The 21741-nt window shown below is 45.6% G+C and overlaps 8 pseudogenes; all 8 read right to left on the reverse strand.

Moving 5' to 3' along the window:
- Nucleotides 1-60: 60 nt before the first annotated feature.
- LOC143931549 (5S ribosomal RNA) lies at nucleotides 61-180 on the reverse strand (annotated as a pseudogene).
- A 95-nt stretch (nucleotides 181-275) lies between these two features.
- On the reverse strand, nucleotides 276-394 carry LOC143931427 (5S ribosomal RNA; annotated as a pseudogene).
- Nucleotides 395-4190: 3796 nt separating this feature from the next.
- On the reverse strand, nucleotides 4191-4309 carry LOC143931337 (5S ribosomal RNA; annotated as a pseudogene).
- A 160-nt stretch (nucleotides 4310-4469) lies between these two features.
- Nucleotides 4470-4588, reverse strand: LOC143932083 (5S ribosomal RNA; annotated as a pseudogene).
- Nucleotides 4589-5872: 1284 nt separating this feature from the next.
- On the reverse strand, nucleotides 5873-5991 carry LOC143931109 (5S ribosomal RNA; annotated as a pseudogene).
- Nucleotides 5992-6314: 323 nt separating this feature from the next.
- Nucleotides 6315-6433, reverse strand: LOC143931025 (5S ribosomal RNA; annotated as a pseudogene).
- Nucleotides 6434-6533: 100 nt separating this feature from the next.
- LOC143931711 (5S ribosomal RNA) lies at nucleotides 6534-6652 on the reverse strand (annotated as a pseudogene).
- Nucleotides 6653-9859: 3207 nt separating this feature from the next.
- On the reverse strand, nucleotides 9860-9978 carry LOC143931151 (5S ribosomal RNA; annotated as a pseudogene).
- Between the last annotated feature and the right edge of the window lie 11763 nt (nucleotides 9979-21741).

Below are 21741 nucleotides of genomic sequence, written 5' to 3' on the forward strand. Positions count from 1 at the left end.
CAAGATGGTCACCTTGGAAACAAGCGGAAAAAATAGGTCAACGGCAACAACATAAAAAGAAGCCTACGGCATCTGGAAATCCCAGGCGGTCTCCCATCCAGGTACTAAACTGGTCCCAACCCTGCTTAGCCTCTGAGATCAGATGAGATTGGGCTCTTTCAGGGTGGTGTGGCCGTAGGAGATTTCTTCAGGCACTCTCAACCTTGACTAACGCCAATATGGTCACCTTGGGAAACAAACAAAAAAATCAAGTCAACGCCAACAACATGAGAAGAAGTCTACAGCACCTAGTATTCCCAGGTGGTCTCCCATCCAGGTATTAACAAGGCCCGACCCTGTTTAGTCTCTGAGATCAGACGAGATCTGGTGCTTTCAGGGTTATGTGGCCATAGGCGAGCTCTTCAAGCACTCTCAACCCTCTTGACAAACACCAAGATGGTCACCTTGGTAAACAAACAAAAAAAAAAAAAACAAGTCAAAGCCAACAACATAAAAAGAAGCCTTCAGCACGTAGTATTCCCAGGTGGTCTCCAATCCAGGTACTAGCAAGGCCCGACCCTGTTTAGCCTCTGAAATCAGAGGAGATCGGGCGCTTTCAGGCATATGTGCCCATAGGCAATCTCTTTTGGGCACTCTCAACCCTCTTGACAAATGCCAAGATAGTCACCTTGGGAAACAAGCGAAAAAAAAAACAGGTCAATGTCAACAACATAAAAAGAAGACTACGGCACCTGGTATTCCAAAGCCATCTCCCATCCAGGGACTAACTAGGCCCAACCCTTCTTAGCCTCAGAGATGAGAAGAGATAGGGCTCTTTCAGGGTGATGCTGCTGTAAGCGAACTCTTTGGGCACTCTCAACCCTCTTGACAAATGCCAAGATGGTCACCTTGGGAAACAAGCGAAAAAAAAAAAACGAATCAACGCCAACAACATAAAAAGAAGCCTACAATAACTGGTATTCCCAGGTGGTCTCCCATCCAGGTACTAACCAGGCCTGACTCTTCTTAGCCTCCAAGATCAGACGAGATTGGGTGCTTTCAGAGTGCTCGGACTCTTTCCCCATCACTAATGAGACGAGGCAAGGGTGCCCTCTGTCTCCCCTAATTTTTATTCAGACACTGGAACCACTTATGTGTCACGTTCGGAATGACCCGAATATTACTGGCATATCCAAACCCTCGGCACACCACAAAATTGCGGCGTACGCTGACGATCTAATTTTTTTCGTCTCCAATCCACACATTTCGCTTCCCAATATACTCGCTGCTCTCCGGCGATACGACAGCCTATCAAACTATAAAATCATTTGCACCGTCGGCTGTATTGAATATATCGGTCCCGGATGGTGAGGCCAAGAGGCTACGCTCCGCTTTTCCATTCTACTGAGCTGAAAAATCTATACGGTACCTGGGCGTTGACATCGCAGCGGATTTGGCGCAATTGTACCCGCTTAATTTTGTCCCTCTCCTGAATAGACTGAAATCTGATTTGGGAAACTGGCATGCTTTAACACTGACCTGGTTCGGGCGCTGTAATGCATTCAAAATGACGGCCCTCCCGCCGATCTTATACTTGTTCCAGACATTACCGATCCGGTTACCCCCAATTTTTTTCAGACAACTGCAGGTGCTGCTCCGGGACTTTATTTGGGCGCGCAAGCCGCCCAGAGCCCGTTTGCAATTGCTTGCCAGACCAAAGGACAAGGGGGGTCTGGGTCTCCCAGATCTGAGACAATACTACAGAGCGACTCTGCTAGCGAGAGTCGTTGATTGGCATTGTAATGGCCCACACAAGCAGTGGGTGGAGATGGAGATTGAGGATGGATCCATTCCCCTATTGACCTCCCCATGGTTCCTGTCCTCCCTACCAAAAGACCTCAGAGATCACCCCGTAGTGGGAGCTACGTTGGCTGTTGTGCGGAGGTTGTTCCGATGCACACACATTGCTCCCCTGCCGTCACCAATGACTCCGGTTACAGGTAATCCAGACTTCCCACCGGGATTTACCAACAAGAAACTGCGACAGTTGACAGTGGTGGGCAAACAGCGTCTGGGAGACGTGTGGCCCTCGGGAGGGCTACCGACCACGCAAACTGTCGCCGAGCTTTCTGACCCTCCGCTTGACCTGTTTAATGCTTATCAACTTCGTCACTTTCTTCTGGCCATACAAAGGGCCCCCTACACTCCTAGAGACCTGACGCCCTATGAATCCATCTGTCACAAAAAGGAACCTGTGCGACACACCCTCTCCCTCCTGTACAACCTATTAAGTAGTCAGGAGGAATAGTCAACCCCACCATTTATCCATAAATGGCATCACATTTACCCCACAACAGATAGGGAAGATCCTGACATTAGTACATAAAGCTTCCATCGCAAACCAATATCAAGAATCAGGATACAAGATAGTCTCACGCTGGTATAGAGTCCCATACCTTCTGAATAAAATGAATAGATCGATTCTGGATGTTTGTTGGAGGTGCAATTCAGATACGGTGACCATGGGACACATTTTCTGGGCATGCCCGGCCTTGAGGAACTTTTGGGTGGAGGTGACCGGGACGATAAAAACTCTCAGAAATTTAGATATCACAGACAACCCAGCAGCGTGCCTTCTACACTTGACCGAACAGCCTGTTCGAAAATACAAAAAAACCCTCACGATGCAACTCCTGAACGCCGCCCGGGCCTGCTTTCCCACACTGTGGAGGCAGCCTCAGCCCCCATCCAAGGTGCTGTGGTATTCCAAAGTCAATCATATACTCCGGATGGAAGAATTGACCGCCACCCTTCACAACACTGAAGAGGCATTTAGTGTTACATGGAGGCCCTGGAGGTATTTTACTGGTACTTGAGACTACATTCGGGAGGTGAGCAGCGCCCCTGTCCCAGAAAATGACCGAACATCTAACGTTTACCTACGTAGGCCATGTCTACCCTGGGTGGCATCCCCCCCCCCCTCCCTTTTTGTCTTTATTTTTCTTTTTTCCCCCACCGCCACCTGGATACGACTGGCTCATATTTTACTCTGGTTCACATAGGTCATGATAAGCTGGCTCACTGTGGTCCCAGTTGTTCTCCATGATTACATTTGTCCGAACGGAGCTGCATTAGTTATACTGTACTACATGTCTGAGGTGGGGTTTCTCTCTTTTCTCCCCTCTGAGAACCCAGAGTTATTTGGCTGCCTATTTTTTATTACCATGTAATTGTGACCCTGGGTCATGCTGTATGGTTGACTGTTATATTTATGTTGTTCTACTTATACTTAATAAAAGAATAAAATAAAAATAAGTCAATGCCAACAACTTAAAAAAAAAGCCTATGGCATCGAGAAATCCCAGGCGGTCTCCCATCCATGTACTAACCAGGTCCCAACCCTGCTTAGCCTCTGAGATCAAATGAGATTTGGCTCTTTCAGGGTGATGCAGCCATAGTAGATTTTTTCAGGCACGCTCAACCCTCTTGACAAACGCCAAGATGGTCACCTTGGGAAACAAACAAAAAAAACAAGTCAACGCCAACAACATAAAAAGAAGCCTAACGCACCTAGTATTTCCAGGCGGTCTCCCATCCAGGTATTAACAAGGCGCGACCCTTTCTACCCTCTGAGATCAGCGGAGATTGGGCGCTTTCAGGGTGATGTGCCCATAGGCAATCTCTCTGGGCACTCTCATCCCTCTTGAAAAATGCTAATATAATAACCCTGGGAAACAAGCGAAAAAAAACAGGTCAACGCCAACAACATAAAAAGAAGAATACGGCACCTGGTATTCCAAGGCCGTCTCCCATTCAAGTACTAACTAGGCCCAACCCTTCTTAGCCTCTGAGATCAGAAGAGATAGGGTGCTTTCAGGGTGATGCGGCTGTAAGCGATCTCTTTAGGCACTCTCAACCCTCTTGACAAATGCCAAGATGATCACTTTGGGAAACAAGCGAAAAAAACAGGTCAACACCAACAACATAAAAAGAAGCCTGCGACATCTGGAAAACCCAGGCGGTCTCCCATCCAGGTACAAACCAGGCCCAACCCTGCTTAGCCTCTGAGACCAAAAGAGATTGGGCGCTTTCAGGGTGTTGTGCCCGTAGGCAATTTCTTTGTGCACTGTCAACCCTCTTGACACATGCCAAGATGGTCACCTTGGGAAACAAGGGAAAAAAAACAGGTCAACCCCGACAACATAATGAGAAGCCTACGGCACCTGGTATTCCCAAGCTGTCTCCCATCCAGGTACTAACCAGGCCCATCGCTACTTAGCCTCCGAGATCAGATGAGATTGGGCTCTTTCAGGGTGATTTGGCTGTAGGCACTCTCTTTGGGCACTCTGAAGCCTCTTGACAAAGGCCAAGATGGTCACCTTGGGAAACAAGCTAAAAAATACAGGTCAAAGCCAACAACATAAAAAGAAGCCTACGGCATCCAGTATTCCCAGGCGATCTCCCAATCAAGACACTAACCAGACCAGATCCTTCTATGGCACCTGGTCTTCCCAGGCAGTCTCCCATCCAGGTACTAACCAGGCCTGACGCTGCTTAGCCTCTGAAATCAGATGAGATCGGGTGCTTGCAGGTTGATGTGGCCATAAGCGTTCTCTTCAAGACACGCCCAACCCTCTTGACAAACGCCAAGATGGTCGTCTTGAGAAACAAGCAAAAAAAACAGGTCAAAGCCAACAACATAAAAAGAAGCCTATGGGCTTACAGCGGACCTTAAAAGATGGGACCCACTAGCTCTGTCATGGTTCGGACACTGTAATGTGTTGAAGATAAACGCGATGCCACGACTTCTGTATCTACTACAAGCCTTACCTATCAAAATACCCCAGACTTTCTTTCATGCGGTTCGCTCAATCTTTATCAAGTTCCTCTGGCGCGGAAAACATATGCGTATTGGTAGGGCAATGCTATTGCGACCGAAATTGCGGGGAGGTATTGGCTTCCCGGACCCTGCTCTATATTACACAGCGACGCACATGACACCGGTGGTTGACTGGTGCCGGTGTTCTGCCATATACTGTCCGGCCATGATATAGTGTCCACGCAGTACGGAGCAGACGAGGTTTTGGAAAATCTCTGAAGCTGAACGGCGCCTGCGCGGTGAGTGGAGGTGGTAGCTCCACATAGGGTTGTGAATATTAGAGGGCACCTCGCAGGCGAGCTTCGCTCGCCACGCTTCGGGCTTGGCCTCGCTGAGCTCGGCTCTTTTATATTCTTACTCTATGTCCACTTGGATAGTGGGGATAGAACCTGGATTCAGTGTGCAGGCGCCGTTCATGCTCGGCAATTTTCGGAATCGGTGTTGCTGTGTACTGCGCATGCGCAGTACACAGCAGACACTATCCGATGGGGGACCATATGTGATAAGACACCGGCATGGGGAACTGAAGCTATGGGTCAAGCTAGAGCAGGAGATGGCGCGAGTTCCACTGGCTGGTCTGCCTTGGGCAGGGAGGCCATCGGAGCCCTGTGTGACTACTCATCCGTTAATTGGCCCCTCGCTCGCCGAGATGGATAGTTTTTTTCACCTTTCCCACCTGACTAACTTCCCTTCTCGCTTTTCGGAAGAATACCTCCGCGAGACATAGTAAGCTCATGGTGATCGTTGGAGATCGCTGTTCCAATCGTTGGACAGCTGATGAGCTGGTGAGCCGAGGGCGTCTCTTGCTCCCTGGGAGAGGACCCCACCCTATCCACTATACCCACGACACCCCCTTACCCCTTCTTTTCCTTTTCTGCCATTTCCTTCCCCAATCTTCTCTTTCCCCGTCTCCCTCCTTTCAGTTCTACTATTTCCCTTCTGAAAAACGCCAAGATGGTCATCTTGGGAAACAAGTGAAAAAAAAAACAGGTCAAGGCCAACAACATAAAAAGAAGCCTACAGCACCTAGTATTCCCAGGTGGTCTCCAATCCAGGTACTAGCAAGGCCCAACCCTGTTTAGCTTCTGAGATCAGAGGAGATCGGGTGCTTTCAGGGTTATGTGCCCATAGGCAATCTCTTTGGGCATTCTCAACCCTCTTGACAAATGCCAAGATTGTCACCTTGAGATACAAGCGAAAAAACACAGGTCAATGTCAACAACATAAAAAGAAGAATACGGCACCTGGTATTCCAACGCCATCTCCCATCCAGGTACTAACTAGGCCCAACCCTTCTTAGCCTCAGAGAAGAGAAGAGATAAGGCTCTTTCAGGGTGATGCTGCTGTAAGCGATCTCTTTGGGCACTCTCAACCCTCTTGACAAATGCCAAGATGGTCACCTTGGGAAACAAGCAAAAAAAAAAAAAAACGAATCAACGCCAACAACATAAAAAGAAGCCTACAATAACTGGTATTCCCAGGTGGTCTCCCATGCAGGTACTAACCAGGCCCGACTCTTCTTAGCCTCCAAGATCAGACGAGATTTGGTGCTTTCAGAGTGATGTGGCCATAGGCAATCTCTTCAGGCACTCTCAACCCTCTTGACAAACACCAAGATGGTCACTTTGGGAAACAAGCGGAAAAAAAACAGGTCAACGCCAACAACATAAAAAGAAGTCTACGACACCTGGTATTCCCAGGCGGTCTCCCATCCAGGTACTAACAAGGCCCGACTCTCCTTAGCCTCCAACATCAAACGAGATTGGGTGCTTTCAGGGTGATGTGCCCGTAGGCAATCTCTTCAGGCACTTTCAACCCTCTTGACAAACGCCAAGATGGTCACCTTGGGAAACAAGCAAAAAATAAATAAATAAGTCGGAAGCTAGAGACAATACGGCCCGAGTCCTCAATTTAATCCATGTGGCGCATGTACAGGGAAGGCCCTTGCTTATGTTGTCAACGGACGCGGAGAAGGCCTTTGACAGGGTGGCCTGGCATTTTATGCAGGCCACCCTGGAACATATAGGTCTTGGCCCCAACATGATGAGCTGGGTAATGTCGCTTTACTCCACGCCGTCGGCAGCGGTACGGGTAAACGAGTGGTGCTCGGACTCTTTCCCCATCACTAATGGGACGAGGCAGAGGTGCCCTCTGTCTCCCCTAATTTTTATTCTGACACTGGAACCACTTATGTGTCACGCTGACGATCTAATTTTTTCCGTCTCCAATCCACACATTCCCAATATACTTGCGTCTCTACAGTGATACGGCAGCCTATCAAACTATAAAATCAATTGCGCCAAGTCGGCTGTATTGAATATATCGGTCCCGGATGGTGAGGCCAAGAGGCTCCGCTCCGCTTTTACATTCTACTGGGCTGAAAAATCTATACGTTACCTGGGCGTTGACATCGCAGCGGATTTAGCGCAATTGTACCCGCTTAATTTTGTCCCTCTCCTGGATAGACTGAAATCTGATTTGGGAAACTGGCATGCTTTAACACTGACCTGGTTCGGGCGCTGTAATGCATTCAAAATGACGGCCCTCCCGCGGATCTTATCCATGTTCCAGACATTACCGATCCGGTTACCCCCAATTTTTTTCAGACAACTGAAGGTGCTGCTCCGGGACTTTATTTGGGCGCGCAAACCGCCCAGAGCCCGTTTGCAATTGCTTGCCAGACCAAAGGACAAGGGGGGTCTGGGTCTCCCAGATCTCAGACAATACTACAGAGTGACTCTGCTAGCGAGAGTCATTGATTGGCATTGTAATGGCCCACACAAGCAGTGGGTGGAGATAGAGATTGAGGATGGATCCATTCCCCTATTGACCTCCCCGTGGCACCTGTCCTCCCTACCAAAAGACCTCAGAGGTCACCCCGTAGTGGGAGCTACGTTGGCTGTTGTGCGGAGGTTGTTCCGCTGCACACACATTGCTCCCCTGCCATCACCAATGACTCCGGTTATAGGTAATCCAGACTTCCCGCCGGGATTTACCAACAAGAAACTGCGACAGTTGACAGTGGTGGGGAAACAGCGTCTGGGAGAGGTGTGGCCCTCGGGAGGGCTCCCGACCACGCAAACTGTCGCCGAGCTTTCTGACCCTCCGCTTGACTTGTTTAGTGCTTATCAACTTCGTCACTTTCTTCTGGCCATACAAAGGGCCCCCTACACTCCTAGAGACCTGACACCCTATCAATCCATCTGTCACAAAAAGGGAACCGGTGCGACACACCCTCTCCCTCCTGTACAACCTATTGAGTAGTCAGGAGGAGGAGTCGACCCCCACCATTTATCCACAAATGGGAGAGGGACCTAGGCATCACATTTACCCCACAACAGATAGGGAAGATCCTGATCTTAGTACATAAAGCTTCCATCGCAAACCAATATCAAGAATCGGGATACAAGATAGACTCACGCTGGTATAGAGTCCCATACCTTCTGAATAAAATGGATAGATCGATCCCGGATGTTTGTTGGAGGAGAAAATCAGATACGGGGTCCATGGGACACCTTTTCTGGGCATGCCCGGCCTTGAGGAACTTTTGGGTTCCCAGCAGCGTGCCTACTACACTTGACCGAACAGCCTGTTCGAAAATACAAAAAAACCCTCACGATGCAACTCCTGAATGTCGCCCGGGCCTGCATTCCCGCACTGTGGAGGCAGCCTCAGCCCCAATCCAAGGTGCTGTGGTATTCCAAAGTCAATCATTTTCTCCGGATGGAAGAATTGACCGCCACCCTTCACAACACTGAAGAGGCATTTAGTGTTACATGGAGGCCCTGGAGGTATTTAACTGGTACTCGAGACTACATTCGGGAGGTGAGCAGTGCCTCTGTCCCAGAAAACGACTGAACATCTAACGTTTACCTACGTAGGCCATGTCTGCCCTGGGTGGCATTCCCCCCCCCTCCCTTTTTGTCTTTATTTTTCTTTTTTTCCCCGCCGCCATCCCCCCACCTCCTCTCTCTCCGTCTTTGCACTCTCTTCTTCCCCCGTCCTCCCTTTTGACTATGTCTTGTCTCCTTACTAGCCTTCGGGACCCAGAAGAACCCCAGGGTTCTGGACATGACCGGCTCATATTGTACTCTGGTTCACGTAGGTCATGATAAGCTGGCTCGCTGTGGTCCCAGTTGTTTTCCATGATTACATTTGTCCGAACGGAGCTGCACTAGTTATACTGTACTACATGTCGGAGGTGGGGTTTCTCTCTTTTCTGCATGAAACTGTAGGACTCCCCTCTGAGAACCCAGAGTTATTTGGCTGCCTATTTTTTGTTACCATGTAATTGTGACCCTGGGTCATGCTGTATGGTTGACTGTTATATTTATGTTGTTCTACTTAATAAAAGAATAAAACAAACAAAAAAATAAGTCAATGCCAACAAGTTAAAAAAAAAGCCTATGGCATCGAGAAATCCCAGGCGGTCTTGACAAACGCCAAGATGGTCACCTTGGGAAACAAACAAAAAAAACAAGTCAACGCCAACAACAAAAAAAGAAGCCTGCGGCATTTGGAAAACCCAGGCGGTCTCCCATCCAGGTACAAACCAGGCCCAACCCTGCTTAGCCTCTGAGACCAAACGAGATTGGGCGCTTTCAGGGTGTTGTGCCCGTAGGCAATTTCTTTGTGCACTCTCAACCCTCTTAACAAATGCCAAGATGGTCACCTTGGGAAACAAGGGAAAAAAAACAGGTCAAAGCCAACAACATAAAAAGAATCCTACGGCATCCGGTATTCCCAGGCGATCTCCCAATCAAGACACTAACCAGGCCAGATCCTTCTATGTCACCTGGTCTTCCCAGGCAGTCTCCCATCCAGGTACTAACCAGGCCTGACGCTGCTAAGCCTCTGAAATCAGACGAGATCGGGTGCTTTCAGGGTGATGTGGCTGTAAGCGTTCTCTTCAAGACACGCCCAACCCTCTTGACAAACGCCAAGATGGTCGCCTTGAGAAACAAGCGAAAAAAACAGTTCAAAGCCAACAACATAAAAAGAAGCCTATGGCACCTGGTATTCCCAGGCGGTCTCCCATCCAGGTACTAACCAGGCCCGACACTGTTTAGCCTCTGAGATCAGATGAGATTGGGCACTTTCAGGGTGATGGGGCCGTAGGTGATCTCTTTGGGCACTCTCAACCCTCTTGTTAAACGCCAAGATGGTCACCTTGGGAAACAAGCGAAAATAAACAGGTAAACGCCAACAACATAAAAAGAAGCCTACGGCACCTGGTATTCACAGATGGTCTCCCATACAGGTATTAACCAGGCCGTACACTGCTAGGCCTCCGAGATCAGATGAGATTGTGCGCTTTCAGGGTGATGTGGCCATAGGTGTTCTATTTAGACACTCTCAACCCTCTTGACAAATACCAAGATGGTTATCTTGGGAAACAAGTGAAAATAAACAGGTCAACGCCAACAACATAGACCATGGAGGTCTCCCATCTGAACCAGACCCTGCTTAGCCTCTGAGATCGGGCGCTTTCAGGGTGATGTGATCTCAGGCGAACGCTTTGGGACATACTCAAAACTCTTGACTGATGCTAAAATGGTCACCTTGGGAAACAAGCGAAAGAAAAACAGGTCAAAGCCAACAATATAAAAAGATTCCTACGGCACCTTTAATTAGGTACTATCCAGGCCGGACCCTGCTTAGCCTCTGAGATCAGATGAGATCGGGCGCTTTCAGGGGGATGTGGCTGTAGGAGATTTCTTTGGACTCTCTCAGCCCTCTTGACAAATGCCAAGATGATCACCTTGGCAAACAAGCGGACAAAAAATGTCAACGCCAACAACATAAAAAGAATCCTATGGCACCTGGTATTCCCAGTTGGTCTCCCATCCAGTTACTAATCAGGCCCGACAATGCTTAGCCTACGAGATCAGACAAGATCAGGCACTTTCAAGATAATGGGGCCATAGGCGATCTCTTCGGGCACTCTCAACCATCTTGACAAACGCCAACATGGTCATCTTGGGAAACAAGCGACAAAAACCAAGTCATTGCCAACATTGGAGGCTAAGCAGGGTTGGGCAATCAGTTTCCTTGCCTGAAATAGGCATCTCAGAACTGCCATCTGGCTGCTTCCCGGGTTTCCAACTCCTTCAACTAATCCCAGGAGACAATACTTCGCCTCCATCCTGGTGGAGGTTCCAAACACCCAATCAATGGTTCCTGTCACCTCTGTCCAGTAGCGGATCAACTTCGGGCATCTCCAAAACATGTGCATCATGTCTCCCCCCATGTTCCCGCAACCAGGGGCAACTTGCGTCCGGCCGTTCGGCCAAACTGAAAAAGTTTACGAGGAGCATAATAGGTTCTATATAACAAGAACAGATGTAACATCCTCTGTGAGGAGAGCCACAATTCACCACAGGCAGGATTTCTGTGGCCAATTATAGCTCAGGGGGGTTTAGTACACACACCACACTATATAAGGCCGCCAGCGCGGTGGCCTTGTACAGTGTGTTGCGGTGGTCAGGGAAAGAGGACGATAGGCAGGGACAGTGTCTTTACTGCTTGGGAACCTAGCACTGTTACAGTGGGTGTTATGTGCCTCCTGCACAGTACACACCTGAAGCTACCCTTTATTACTGGTGTTCAATTTCTGCAATACATGCATCTGCAGTGCAGAAGTTAGAGTGGGTGTTGTGTGCCTCCTGCACAGTATACACCTTATTGCTGGTGTTCTGTTTCTGTAACACAGGAACCTAGCACTGTTACAGTGCTAGGGTGTACAGAGAAGCTGGTATATATAGAAGACTACAGCATACAGAAGAAAGGCTAGTGAATACAGAATACAGACTCGTGTATGTAGATAGGCTTGAGTATACAGAGATGCTAGAGTAAACACAGAGAGGCTAGTTTAAAGAGAGGCTAGTATATACAGATGTTAGTGTATATAGAGAGGTTAGTGTATAGAGAGAGTCGAGTGTATACAGAAAGGACAGTGCATATAGAGAAGCTAGTGTATACAGAAGACAGGCTTGGGTATACATCAAAGCTGAAATTCTATACAGAAGACTGGGTAGTGTATACAGAGAGTCTAGTGGGTACAGAAGACAGGCTGTGGTATACAGAGGGTTTAATGTATGACAGAGATGCAGGGGTGTACAGAGAAGCTAGTATATATAGAAGACTACAGCATACAGAAGAAAGGCTAGTGAATACAGAATAAAGGCTGGCTTCTACGGAGAGGCTAGTGTATGCAGAACACTATCTAGGGTATATAGAGAGGCTAGATTATACAGAGAGTCTAGTGCATATAGTGAAGCTATTGTATATAGAAGCCTGGTTAGTGTATACCGAGAAGCTAGTGTGTACAGAAGAAAGGCTAGACAGGCTTGTAATTCTCCACATAAACTGTCACATTGAGTATGTGACAGTCCTGACACACCATCCTGAATTATTTTTATTTATTTCTTATTAGAAATAGAGAGTACTATCTCAAAATCCGCTTAAATCTATTCACTTCGATGAGTTCTACCGCTAATTGTACGGTAATGCAAAATGTTCACAAAACCATCCATTTGCTACCAGACATGCTGCACATACTAAGAGTAATGTAACTATCGCTCTCTAACGATGTAAACCGTTTTATTGCTTTTCTGACATTAACCGAGTATCCCTGACATTAACTGAGTATCTCTCTGCACTATGATCTTATTAATAATAATAATAGGATCGTGTAATCAAAGATCAACTAGTCTAATATAAGCTTTCTCATTGGTAACGGCATATCCTTTAAATTTAGACTAACGCAACTATTTGTCGGCCATTTTCAAGCTAAGCTTTCAATCGCTTACCTTTGAACAGCGATACTTCCTCCCTACAATATTAAGCCATGTAAATGTCCTATTGGTCGAATATATTATACAACTCTCTGAAAAGCCTATATGTAGAGAATAAAACTAGTCTTACATCTTAATAAAACAGTTTTATTGCTCAACCAGTATCAGCTGTCATGACAAATAAACGTTTCCACTGTTTGACTCTATTTTCTGTATTACTTCTTTTTCTCCACCTTAACTGCCACAGTTAAAACACAGTGTCAAAACATTTCTTTTTACCGCAGCAAAATGTGAAAAAAGCAGTGTAAACCGTCTTTCTGCCATATGCTTCAGAAAATTAATGTACCGCTTTTAAATCCATATCAATTCCACATAACCGTGAACCGTCTTACAATTTTAATATTTACTGATAGCAATTACTGATATTAAATTATGACTATACCAGTGGAAAAGGAACGCGTAATGGAACTGTGAAATTAATCATAATCTCAGCGTTAACTTAGCTGATAAATTTACGATTTACTCAACGATTTAAACTTAGATTTTTTTCATTCTAAGTCTATTTAATCTTAAATAATTTATACTAATTTGTACTCTTAAATTATTTACTGTTGTTCTGTATTTTAGCTGTGCTCATATTTCGTTTTATGTTGCAACCATCGAATCTCATTGCTATTCCGACATTCTGCCTTAATGAGGATATTACTTTGCAACTATCCCTTGATCCCTTTTGTGTATTCACTTTATCTCGACCCATATATACTGCCTCCTAATTTGTTTTGCTATACTTATTATTATATTATAGAGATTACTAACTCTAAATCATTATATAGTTATAATGTCTACAGCTAATTTTACGTTAAAGCAAAATTCACACAAAACCATCTTTTTAAAACCTTAAAAACATTAAAAGTAATGCAACCATCTCTCGCTACCTCTATGCAATAGGATTCTCTTTCCAGTGGAAACGGAAAACAGTCAGTGTAAGCCGTCTTCGTGCGTAACAAAATTAATGGAACGATTTACACGTTGGAATTTGAAAGCTACGACAATTTACTCTTAAATAATGTACCTTTGCAACTATCCCTTGACTTTGCAACTATCCCTTGATCCCTTTTGTGTTTTCACTATATCTCGACCTATATATACTGCCTCAATATTTTCCTAATTTGTTTTGCTATACTTATTATTATTATTTTATAGAGATTACTATCTCTAAATCATTGTAACAAGTTATAATGTCTACAGCTAATTTTACGTTAAAGCAAAAGTCACACAAAACCATCTTTTTAAAACCTTTTACACACTGCACATTAAGAGTAATGCAACCATCTCTCGCTACCTCTATGCAATAGGATTCACTTTCTGACTCTATTTTGTGTTTTACTTCTTCTCCACATTAACTGTCACACTGGTAAACACTTGCAACACATTTTTTAACAGCAGCAAAATGTGAGAAAAGCAGTGGGACTTGATTGAGAAGTGGTTGCAGTAGCAAAGCATAGCAATACAGTTTAATAACACATAATGCAACTATTTTACATTCACCTCATGCATACATCCTAATGTAAGCTGTCTATCACTATTAATGTTCATACATTGTGCCGATAACCAGTGGAAACGGAAAACAGTCAGTGTAATCCGTCCTCGTGCGTAACAAAATTAATGGAACGATTTACACGTTGGAATTTTCAAGCTATGTCAATTTAATCTTAAATACCCTTTAGGTGCTTAGCTCACACTTTGCTGTATGTAGCCGCGTTTACATGTAAGTAACCAATGGGGATTGACATTTCATGTCCATCTCACATCTCTAATGCAATTTGTCTCTTTGCCATGTCATACTTTGCCAGTTATTATACGTTCTCAGCCGATAGAAACCTAGTCGTTGCTGATATTTCATGATTACAGCAATCATCTCATCTAATTGCTATTCCGACATTCTGCCTTGGTATTACATTGCAACGCTCTATTGAACAATGTAAAGGTAAGCTAGATATTTTGTGTATTTCAACTTAAACTCGGCTAATATATACTGTCTCAATATTATCCTTTCTAATTTTGCTAAATTTGATTATAGAGTTTGCTATGTCTAAATCCAGGTTACCCACTCACCTTTATTACGTATACTGCTAATTTTAGGATAATACAAAACCATCGTATTGCTTCTTTACACGTTGCACATATTAAGAGTAATACAATGCTACCGATGTGAACAGTTTAATTGCTCTTCTCACATTTATCTGGTATCTCTCTGCTATAGGAAACTGAATTTGTACCACAACGATCACTCATCTAATATCAGTCCACTCAGTGCTACCGGTGTAATGTAGTGCTATCAGAGTAATGAAATAATTTCTCAGTCACTTTGGAGCTACTGCAACTAACGCTTCCGATCTCTTTTAAACTGCATTACTTAATCTCTGCAATATTAAGTAATATTTAGCTGCTTAGCTCACACTTTGCTGTATGTAGCCGCGTTAACTGTATTAATGGTTACATGTAAATAACCAATGGGGATTGACATTTCATGTCTATCTCACATCTCTAATTGTCTCTTTGCCATATCATACTTTGCCAGTTATTATACTTACATATCCTTAAAGACACGTAAGGATCCTGAAAAACGATAGAAACCTAGTCACGTCGTTGCTGATATTTCATGATTAAATCAATCATCTCATCTAATTGATATTCCGACATTCTGCTTTGGTATTACTTTACAACGCTCTATTGAAGAGGAATTGTAAAGGTAAGCTAGATATTTTGTGTATTTCCACTTAAACTCGACTTTTATACACTGTCTCAATATTATCCGTTCTAATATTGCTAAATTAGATTGTAGAGTTTGCTATGTCTAAATACAGGTTACCTACTCACCTTTATTACGTATACTTCTAATTTTAGGATAATACAAAACCATCGTATTGCTTCTTTACACGCTGCACATATTAAGAGTAATGCAATGCTACCGTGAACAGTTTAATTGCTCGTCTCACATTTAGCTGGTATCTCTCTGCTATAGGAAACTGAATTTGTACTACAACGATCACTCATCTAATATCAGTCCACTCAGTGCTACCGGGATAACTTTTACATTTAGAGTAATGAAATGATTTCTCAGTCATTTTGGAGCTACTGCAACTAACGCTTCCGATCTCATTTCGACTGCAATACTTAATCTCTGCTATTGCAGAATATTTAGCTGAATATTTAGCTGCTTTGCTGTACGTAGCCGTGGGGATTGTCATTTCATCTCTAATTCATATTCACATTTCTAATGCAGTTTGTCTTTTTGACATGTCATCCTCTGCCAGTTATTATCCTTTCTCATCCTTATGCTATATTTGGGGTATATTCACTACATGATTAAAGACACGTAATGAACCTGATTGATAAAAACCTACACACGTGGTTGCTGGTATTTCGTGTATTTCCACTTAAACCCGACTGTATATAATGTCTTAATATTAATTTTAGAGTTATTTTGCTATATTTATTATTACAATAAACAGATTACTATCTCTAAATCCTGGTAAACCAGCTCACACTTAACCATCTTAATTCTACCTTACACGCAGCACATATTAACATTTAGCCGGTATCTCTCTGCAATAGTAAACGAAATGTGTAGACAACAACAACAACTTTTAGAGTAATGCAACGATTTCTCCGTTTTAGGAAGCTACTGCAACTAACGCTTTGGATCTCTTTCCTGATAAATTACGCTCTGCAATATTAAGCCATGTAAATTGTCCTATTGGTCTGCTAACAATGCTATGTATAATAATACAAATCTTTCAAAAGCAATATCGTCTCACTGCAATACTTACACTCTGCATAGTAAATAGGAATAATGCGAATAATGCTAATAATAAAGCTGTCTAAAACTCGGCTATAAGTAGAGAATAAAACTATCTTACATCAAAATAAACCATGTACTGCCAAACCAATAACGGCCAATTACTTAACGTCTATCAGTCAATGACTTAACAAAATAAACTTAGCACTCTTTTGATCTATTTTGTATATTTGTAGTTCTCCACATTAACTGTCACATTGATATCACCACTGACAACACACCACTTTTTAACAGCACCAAAATATGAAAAAAGCACTTTACATGTTTCAGAAGTAGTTGTATTAGCAAAAAATAAAGTCCTGTCTTCTTTACACGCTAGCTTTTCTGTATTACGTGCCCGTAATCTATATACACTGCCTTCTTTTTACAATAGTCTCGGTGTCCCAGCCTCTCTGCATACACTAGCCTCACTGAATTCCCCAGACTGTCTTCTGTACACACAAGCCTATCTGTAAAAAAAAATAGCCGGTCTTCTGCATACACTCTCTGTGTAACACAGTCTCTCTCTGGATTCCCTAGCCTCCATCTCTGCATACCCAGGACCTTCCTCTGTATAATCTAGCCTATCTGTATACACTAGCCTGTCTTTTGTACAAATTAGCCTCTCTGTAGCCGGTCTTCTGTATACACGAGCCTCACTGTCTACTCTTGGTTGTGTTTTGTATACACTAGCATCTCTTTATACATTAGCTCTCTGTATACCCAAGCCTCTCTGTATAAACTAGTCCACCGGTATACACTAGCAAGTCTGCATACACTAGCCTCTCTTTGTAACCCAACTTCTCTCTCTGTATACCTTAGCCTCCATCTCTGCATACCCAGGACGTTCTTCTCTATAATCTAGCCTATGTGTATACACTAGCCGGTCTTCTGTAGACATTAGCCTCCCTGTATAAACTAGCTGGTCCTCTGTATACACTAGTCCATCTGTATACACTAGCAAGTATGCGTACTCTAGCCTCTCTCTCTGTATACCTTAGCCTCCATCTCTGCATACCCAGGACGTTCTTCTGTATAATCTAGCCTATCTGTATAATCTAGCCTATCTGTATACACTAGCCTGTCTTTTGTACACATTTGCCTCTCTGTATAAACTAACCGGTCTTCTGTATATACTAGTCCGCCTGTATACACTAGCAAGTATGCATACTCTAGCCTCTCTCTCTGTATACCCTAGCCTCCATCTCTGCATACCCAGGACGTTCTTCTGTATAATCTAGCCTATCTGTATACACTAGCCTGTCTTTTGTACACATTAGCCTCTCTGTATAAACTAGCCGGTCCTCTGTATACACTAGTCCGTCTGTATACACTAGCATGTCTGTGTAACCAAGCCTCTCTCTCTGCATACCCTAGCCTCCATCTCTTGCATAACCAGGACCTTCTTCTGTATAATCTAGCCTATCTGTATACACTAGCCTGTCTTTTGTACACATTAGCCTCTCTGTATAAACTAGCCGGTCTACTGTATACCCTAGTCCATCTGTATACACTAGCAAGTCTGCATACTCCTGCCTCTCTGTGTAACCCAGCACAGTCTCTCTCTCTGTATACCCTAGCCTCCATCTCTGCATACCCAGGACGTTCTTTTGTATAATCTAGCCTATCTGTATACACTAGTGTATACAGACAGACTAGTGTATACAGAGGACCGGCTAATGTGTACAAAAGACAGGCTAATGTATACAGATAGGCTAGATTATACAGAAGAATGTCCTGGGTATGCAGAGCGCTCAGCTTCAAGGGATGGCCAACGTGAGTAATATGAGGGACACTCCTCACCCCTGCCCCCACCTACCAGATCTGACTTTCATCCCCTTGCCCTCTCTGCCCCGGTCATCTGGTGGCAGTTTTATGCACTCCCTGGCCCCCACCCATTCATAATCCTTACCGACCTTTCCTTCGGCTGCTCACAGGAACACACTGGATGACTTGTCTAATTAACCAACTTGTACAAGACACCGCTATCCTCCTGTCTGACACCAGTCCCCCTTGGAGGCTTTACCCCTCACTGTTTGGGTGGTCCCTGCCTCTCCCTGGATGCTCCACATATACCGCAACGACATTGTCAGAGGGGCACCACTTGACAGGACACAGGGCTGTCATGCCGGTGGCATCTCCCATTGGAGGAAGGGATGATGGCCCCAACCCCTTGCCAGCAAGTTCTTTCATGTACAGTCCAGGGCCGCTCATCTTCCCTTCTGGAGTCTTGACCTTAGATGGGGGAGTTGCACTTTGGGGGGTCTGAGTGATACCTAGTGCGCTGTACTGGAAGGGCCTGACATTCCCGCATATGTGTCCCCTCCCCCTGGTTGCGCCCCTCGTCCCCCCCTCTGGCTCCCACCTACTCTTTGCCGACATTGCCTTCTGCAGCTTTCGGGGACCCTGGATGACTTATTTATTGAGCCTATTGGTACGAGACACTGCTTCCCTCCAGGGTGACTCTTGACCCCCCTGGAGGATTTACCCCTTACTGTTTGGGCAGTCCCAGCCTCCCTCTGGATGCTCTACACAGCCCCCGATGGCGATGCAGGAGAGACACTAATTGGCGGGCCCCAGGACTGCTGCTCGGGTGAAGTCTCCCGTTGGATGGCCCCAGCCCCTTGCCTGCCGGATTTTCCATGCACCGACCAGGGCTGCTCCTCTTTCATCTTGATGTGGTGACCATGGAGGGGAGGAGTTGAAATTTATGGGGTCCGGGTGTTTGCTGGTAGGAGTGCGCTAAAGGACTTGACATTTCCGCATTTTTGTCCCCTCTCCCCTGTTTCCCCCCTCCCTCCCCCCCCTTCCCACCCTTCCCTCCCCTCCTTTCCCTCCCCCTTTCCCCCCTTCCACTCGCCCTTTCCCCCCTTCCCTGCCCCTTTTCCCCCCGGGGCGTGGACGGGGAGAGGGGGTAAGGAGAGGACAATCTGCCAAAAGGAGAAATGCATTTGTTCGGGGACTGCATGTACTTTAGGGGTATGGGACGGGGGGTGGTGGATCCCATTCTGTGATGCCTTTTCTGTTGTGACGGGCTCCCTCGTGCATGCCTACGTTTAGGGCAAGCCGAGGCGACCCCTCAGTGCTGACAGTTATATGCTCTACCTCTGTTTTTGTTATACTATTGTTTTTTGGTTCTATGATGTTACTGATTGTCTTTTATTTGCATACCGGTATCAGACGTGACATTTACCACTGCCGAGACTGGGGGGACTAGGATTCGGGGGCTCCCTCTCCGACCTGTCTACCCACCAACCCAAGTAGGACAGCGCTTTAAACCCAGTGTACATCTGGTAAGCGCTATAGCATAATTGTGCTGTTTTAGTATACCCTTCCTGTACTGTTGAGTGCGGACAACCCTTAATTTCCCTCTCCCCCTGGGGTTGAGGTGCCCGGCCTCTTTTTCCCTTTACCTTTCCTTCCATTTGCCCTTCCTTTCTCCCCCTTAGTTCCCGCCATGCATTACCTACCCAAAACCTACCTTGGTTCAACTTTCTTTGCTTTTCTCTGACGTCCCCCTCCCCCTCCCCGAGGAGCGATGGCAGACTCAGTCAAGGTCACCTCTCTAAACGTTAAGGGACTGAACTCCCCTGAAAAACGGTGGATCCTCCTGTGAGAACTGAAGACTTCCTGTACTGATGTGGCCTTTATACAAGAAACACATTTTAAAAATACTAGCCTCCCCTTTCTATGGTCGAGATCCTTCCCTAAGGTCTACCACTCTACTACCCCTCCTCTAAGACCAAGGGAGTCTCCATTCTGATCTCTAGCAGGCTCCCCTGGGTTCTCCAGGATTCTCTGGTGGACCCTGGGGGCCGATATCTTTTTCTTAGGGGCCACATTGGAGAGCGCCTTTTTACATTTGCCACTGTGTACGCTCCCAATGATCACCAAGACACGTTCCTCAGAACTACCCTGCACAGATTATGTGACTTTCGGGAGGGCCAGTTGATATTAGGTGGGGACTTTAATGTTCCCTTTCGCCATCGGTTGACACTTCTGCCTCTTGCTCCTCGCTCCTCATTTCCTCTAGAAAGCGGATTACTAAGTGTTTACTGAATGACCAATTAGTTGATGTCTGGCGTCTGCAACACTCTGGGGAAAGGGACTGCTCTTTTTGTTCTTCCCCTCACAAATCATACTTGAGGATAGACTTCTTCTTAATTCCACATGACCAACTGCACTTGGTGAGCTCTTCCTCCATCGGCCATATTACTTGGTCCGACCACGCTCCTGTAGCCCTTACCTACACCCTCTCTAGGAACCCCTCACCTAGGTCTCTATTCTGGCACCTTAATGAGAGCCTCCTCCAGATACCGGAAGTTTTAGCAGATGTGACCAGGGAATTGGACCTTTATTTCCAAGAAAACTAAACGCAGGACTGTGACCCGGGGATAATTTGGGAGGCTCACAAGTCAGTACTCCGCAGGGTACTTATCAGGCACAGGGCGCGCATCAAACGAACACGGAAGGAACAGCTTGCTAATCTGTTTCGTGAACTTGCCTCTGTGGAAGCGAAACATAAACATACCCCCTTACGGACCTTAGAGATTGAATTGGGGACACTCCGTACCCATATTGCTGACCTACTCCATTATAAAGCGAAAGCGGCACTCCAGTTTTGTCGTAAACTGACGTAGGAGTCAGGGGACAAATGCGGAAAAATCTTAGCCAGGTCGGTAAAGGAGTTGAAATCTGGCTCTTACATGCCACAGTTGATAGATGAGAATGGCCAGAGGGCCTCTACCCCAACCCAAATAGCCGAAGTCTTTGAAAAATGTTACTCTGATCTCTACAACCTGCCCGATTCAGGGTCTGGACAGGACAATATAGACAGATATGTAACCGGTTCTGGTCTACCAACCCTCTCATCGGAATCACGGGAGTACTTGGAGGACCCGATCACACTGGAAGAAGTCCAGACGGCGGTGGGACCTCCGAAGGTGGGTAAGGCTCCGGGCCCTGACGGATATACCGCCCAATACTTTAAGACCTTCCTCCCTATTCTCGGCCCGCGCTTGGTGAATTTATTTAATACTCTGAGCTCGAATGGGGATTTTCCTGAGGATACCCTTAGAGCCCACATCGCGTTGATACCTAAGGAGGGCCTATGTGGGAGCTACAGACCTATTTCCCTCCTAAATTCGGTCCTAAAACTATTCTCTAAAATCCTCGCCACGTGATTGGCACATCACTTGCAGTCCCTTATACATATTGACCAGTTAGGTTTTATTCCCACCAGGGAA

This window comes from Lithobates pipiens, unplaced genomic scaffold (genome assembly GCF_037356315.1).
Source record: "Lithobates pipiens isolate NorthernLeopardFrog02 unplaced genomic scaffold, aLitPip1_a1.2 Scaffold_25, whole genome shotgun sequence".
Lineage (NCBI taxonomy): Eukaryota > Metazoa > Chordata > Amphibia > Anura > Ranidae > Lithobates > Lithobates pipiens.